The following is a 5,422-nucleotide window of genomic DNA, read 5'->3' as shown; positions in this document are numbered from 1 at the left end:
TATCTATGTAATGTTTAACTCTGTGACCATTAACCTTAAATTCAATCCCATTTGAATTTATTAATTCTACTGTTCTGTATGGAAAAACTCTTTTGACTATGAATGGTCCAGACCATCTTGATTTCAATTTTCCAGGAAATAGCTTGAATCGTGAATTGAAAAGAAGAACTCTGTCTCCTTCTTTAAATTCTTTTGAACTTCTGATTCTTTTATCATGCCATTTTTTTGTTCTTTCCTTATAGATTAACTAATTTTCATATGCTTCTTGTCTTAATTTTTCTAATTTGTTTAGTTGTCTCAACCGTAGACGTCCGGCTTCATGTAAATCAAGATTACATGTCTTCAAAGCCCAAAATGCTTTGTGTTCAATTTCTACTGGAAGATGACATAATTTTCCTTAAACGTGTCTAAAAGGTGTAGTTCCAATTGGAGTTTTGTAGGCTGTTCTAAAAGCCCAGAGTGCATCCTCCAATTTCATGGACCATTCTTTTGGATTTGATCCTACGGTTTTCTCTAGAATACATTTTAATGCTCGGTTGGTATTTTCAACTTGTCCACTTGTTTGTGAATGATAAGCGGTTGAGATTTTATGAGTTACTCCATATCTTTTAAGAACTTTCTCAAGTTGATTATTACAAAAATGAGTACCCCTATCACTTATTAAAGCTTTCGGTGTTCCGAACCTTGTAAAAAGACATTTTAAAAAGTTGACTACAACTGGTGCATCGTTAGTCGGGAGAGCTTGTGCTTCCGCCCATTTAGATACATAATCAATGGCAACGAGAATGTAGAGATTATTATGAGATTTTGGAAATGGACCCATAAAGTCAATACCCCAAATGTCAAATACTTCACATACTTGAATGACATTTTGTGGCATTTCATCACGTTGACTTATTTTTCTGGCCCTTTGACAAGAATCACAGGATTTGCAAAGAAGGTGTGCGTCTTTGAAATTTGTAAGCCAATAGAATCCAGCATCATAAACTTTTCTTGCTGTGAGTTGAGGCCCATAATGCCCTCCTGTTGGTCCTGTGTGACAATGGTTTAAGATTTGACTGGCTTCATCCCCGAATACGCATCGGCGTATTGTTCCATCAGGACAACTTTTAAACAAATGTGGATCTTCCCAGAAATAGTGTTTTATATCACTAAAGAATTTCTTTCGTTTTTAGTACGACAACCCTTTTTCAAGGAATCCACATACTAAGTAGTTTGCATAGTCTGCAAACCATGAAATTTCACTATAAGTTATCTTCAATAGATATTCATCAGGAAAGTTATCTAGTATGGCCGATTCATTGAGAACTTCTAATTCAGGATTTTCAAGACGAGAAAGATGATCAGCTATGAGATTTTCTGCTCCGTTTTTGTCTCGGATTTCAATATCGAACTCTTGTAAGGGTAAGATTCAACGGATTAATCGTGGTTTGGCATCTTGTTTTGAAAATAGGTATCTAAGAGCAGAATGGTCAGTATAGACCACCGTTTTTGCTAGAACGAGATATGAACGAAATTTGTCAAAAGCAAAGACAATGGCTAGGAGTTCTTTTTCAGTAGTGAATTCGTTTGTGCTTCTTGTAATGTCTTACTAGCATAATAAATAGGTTGAAATTGTTTTTCAATCCTTTGTCCTAAAACGGCTCCCATTGCAAAATCACTTGCATCGCACATGAGTTCAAATGGTAGATTCCAATTTGGAGTTATCATGATTGGTGCATTAGTGAGTTTTTTTTTAAGAATATTAAAAGATTTGATGCATTCATCTGAAAAGATGAATGAAGCATCCTTTTCTAGAAGTTTATTCATAGGTGTGGAAATTTTAGAAAAATATTTTATGAAACGTCGGTAAAAACCGGCATGCCCTAGAAAAATCCTAACTCCTCTAACATTGGTGGGATGTGGGAGTTTAGCAATTACATCTACTTTAGCTCTATCCACTTCAATTCCTTCCTTTGAAATTTTATGACCGAGAACGATGCCTTCTTTAACCATGAAATGGCATTTCTCTCAATTAAGAACTAGATTTGATTGTTCGCATCTAATAAGCATTCGTTCAAGATTGACTAGACATGATTCAAATGTATCATCGAAGACTGAAAAGTCATCCATGAAAACTTCCATGCATTCTTCTATCATGTCGTGAAAAATCGCAATCATGCACCATTGAAAGGTTGCAGGGGCGTTGCAAAGTCCAAATGGCATGCGTTTGTAAGAAAAAGTACCATAAGGGCATGTGAATGTGGTTTTATCTTGATCCTCGGGTGCTATTGGAATATGAAAGTATCCGGAAAAACCATCGAGAAAACAATAGTAACTATTTCCTGCTAATCTTTCTAACATTTGATCAATGAAAGGTAAGGAAAAGTGATCTTTTCTGGTGGCGTCATTTAATTTTCTATAATCAATACAAACACGCCATCCTGTTACAGTCCTAGTAGTAATAAGCTCATTTTTCTCATTTGTGATGACAGTCATGCCACCCTTCTTAGGTACACATTGAACTGGGCTTACCCATGGACTATCAGAGATTGGATAAATTAAACCTGCATCAAGTAGTTTAATAATTTCTTTCTTAACAACATCTTGCATATTCGGATTTAGTCTTCGTTGGCGTTGCACATACGTTTTATGACCTTCTTCCATAAGGATTTTATGTGTGCAATACGAAGGACTTATACCTTTAATGTCATGAATCTTCCATGCAATAGCTGGTTTATGAGCTTTTTGCACAGAAATGAGTTGAGATTTTTCATTTTCAGTAAGAGAAGACGATATTATTACAGGTAATTCAGATTCACCATGTAAATAAATTCCAAATGGTTTGGAAGTGGCTTTAACTCTAATGTCGGTGGTTCTTATATCGATGATTTATATCGATATTTGTCTTCTTCTTTTAGCATTTGAATTTCTTCTGTTGTTGGTTCATATCCATTAGCCATGAGTGCGTCTAATATTTCAGCTTCATCAATTGGTTCAGTTTCTTCTCCTAAAGGACATTCTCCTGTTCCTTGTAATTCTAGAAATTCTTCTAACAATTCTGCATGTGAATATAATAACATGTATCATCTGCAGATTACGGTTGTTGCATGGCTCTATCAACAGAAAAGGTAACACTCTCGTCCTCTATACTTAGGGTCAGTTTCTTACCGAACACGTCTATTATTGCTTTAGACGTGTTTAAGAATGGTCTTCCTAATATGAGAGGAACTCGAGAATCTTCTTCCATGTCCAGAATAACAAAATCTACTGGAAATACTAAAGTACCAACTTTAACTAGCATGTTCTCCATTATCCCTCTAGGATATTTTACTGATCGATCGGCTAGTTGTATGCTTATTTGTGTTAGTTTCAATTCTCCAAGGTCTAGTTTAGCGTATAGTGAATACGGAATTAAATTTATACTAACACCTAAGTCTGCCAATGCTTCTTTTGAACTAAGACTTCCCAGAAAACATGGAATTGTGAAACTTCCTGGATCAGATAATTTTTCTGGTATCTTATTCAACAGCACTGCAGAACAATTAGCATTCATAGTAACAGTCGAGAGTTCTTCCATTTTCTTTCTATTTGTGATTAGATCTTTCAAAAATTTAGTATATCTAGGCATTCCTGAAATTACATCAATGAAAGGAAGATTGACATTTATTTGTTTAAACATATCCAAGAATTTAGATTGCTTAGCTTCAAGTCTTTCTTTTCTCATTTTACTCGGGTAAGGAAGTGGCGGTTGGTATGGTTTAACATAAGGTTTTGCCTTAACTGTGTTATCTTCATTAACCTTTTCAACTGTCGATTCGGTTTCCTTATATTGCTCAGATTGTGGTTCTTGTGGAGTAGGAATAGTGTCATCGGAAATTACAGGTATTTCAGGTGGTTTAAGAGTAATATCACTTCTTGTGGTAATAGCTTTAGCTGTTTCATTCCGGGGGTTAGCATTTGTATCGCTAGGTAGACTTCCCGGTTTTCTTTCACCTATCAACCTTGCTAGGTTACTTACTTCTTGTTCCAAATTTTGAATAGAAGCTTGTTGATTTCTAAATGCTTGAGCATTTTGTTCATTGGTTTGTTTCGGAGATGCGAAAAACTGAGTTTGAGATTCAACTAGCTTTGACATCACATCTTCTAAATTTGGCTTTTTATCATCGGTTTGTGGTGGTTTATTTTGAAAAATAGGTATTTGCTGATTGTAAGGATTGTTGGATACTTGTTGATTACTAGGACTTTGTTGGTTGTTGTATGGAACATTTCGGTTATAATTCTGGTTTTGATTGTAGATTGGTCTTGGCGGTTGATAATTATTCTGATAATTATTTCCAGGCCTTTGGTTCATGTATGAAACATTCTCTCTCTGTTCCATTGTTTGTTCAATATTGAGACAATCTTTTGTCAAATGTGGTCCTCCACACTGCTCACAACTAATTCGTATTGAGTGAATATCTTTAGTCATCTTTTCCATTCGTCTCTCGACAGCATCTATCTTTGCGGAAATGGAATCAAAGTCATGGCTAGAATCGGCTCTAGCCGCTTTAGTTGATCTAACGATATCTTTTTCTTGGTGCCACTCATGTGAGTGGGAAGCAGCGTTATCAATAATTTTGTAAGCTTCAGTTGCGGTTTTCTTCATAATGGAACCACCAGCTGCTATATCGATGTCTTTTCTTGTAGTGATGTCGCATCCTTGGTAGAATATTTGTACTATTTGATAAGTGTCTAAATCATGTTGCGGACATCCTCTCAATAACTTTCCAAATCTTGTCCACGCTTCATATAGAGTTTCATTTGGCTTTTGTGTGAACATAGCAATTTCTCCTTGAAGTCTTACAGCTTTAGATGCCGGAAAGAATTGTTTAAGAAATTTTTCAACTAAAACATCCCATGTATCAATTGCCCCTTCAGGTAACGATTCTAACCAATCTTTGGCTTCTCCCTTAAAAGTCCAGGGAAATAACATGAGATAGATCTGTTCATCCTCTCTTCTCGGATTTTAAATAATGTACAGATCCTATTAAAGGTACGAAGATGTTCGTTTGGATCTTCCTTCGGCGCACCACTAAATTGGCATTGATTAGTTACCATGTGTAGGATTTGTCCTTTTATTTCATAATCTGACGCATTAATGTCTGGTTGAGTAATTGCGTGACCTTGGCCAGTGCGTTTAGCTCGCATTCGGTCTTCTATACTTAGAGGTTCCAGATTCTCCATGATTGAATTTGTTGAATCTGAATCACTAGAGGATTCTGATTTAATGGTTTGTTCCTCGACAATCTCTATTTGAATGATTGGTGGTTCCGGAGGAAAGATTAATGGTTCAGGATCTCTGAATTGTCCCTGAATATCCTCCGGATTCTCAATTGTGGGGTCGGGTTCAAAAAATGGATTATCGGAAATTTGAATTGGAGTACTTGGTCGACTGGATGAT

At 35.9% G+C, this 5,422-nt stretch overlaps 1 non-coding gene across 1 annotated transcript; it reads left to right on the top strand.

Moving 5' to 3' along the window:
• The first annotated feature begins 4,715 nt into the window (after positions 1 to 4,715).
• On the top strand, positions 4,716 to 4,822 carry LOC139850954 (small nucleolar RNA R71). Its single transcript, XR_011760326.1, has one exon. It is a non-coding gene; the product is annotated as a small nucleolar RNA R71 (small nucleolar RNA).
• The last annotated feature ends 600 nt before the right edge of the window (positions 4,823 to 5,422 follow it).

Source organism: Rutidosis leptorrhynchoides, chromosome 5 (assembly GCF_046630445.1).
Source record: "Rutidosis leptorrhynchoides isolate AG116_Rl617_1_P2 chromosome 5, CSIRO_AGI_Rlap_v1, whole genome shotgun sequence".
NCBI classification, from domain to species: domain Eukaryota; kingdom Viridiplantae; phylum Streptophyta; class Magnoliopsida; order Asterales; family Asteraceae; genus Rutidosis; species Rutidosis leptorrhynchoides.
The sequence above is the reverse complement of the archived record's forward strand: the minus strand, read 5'-3'. Positions and strand labels throughout refer to the sequence as shown.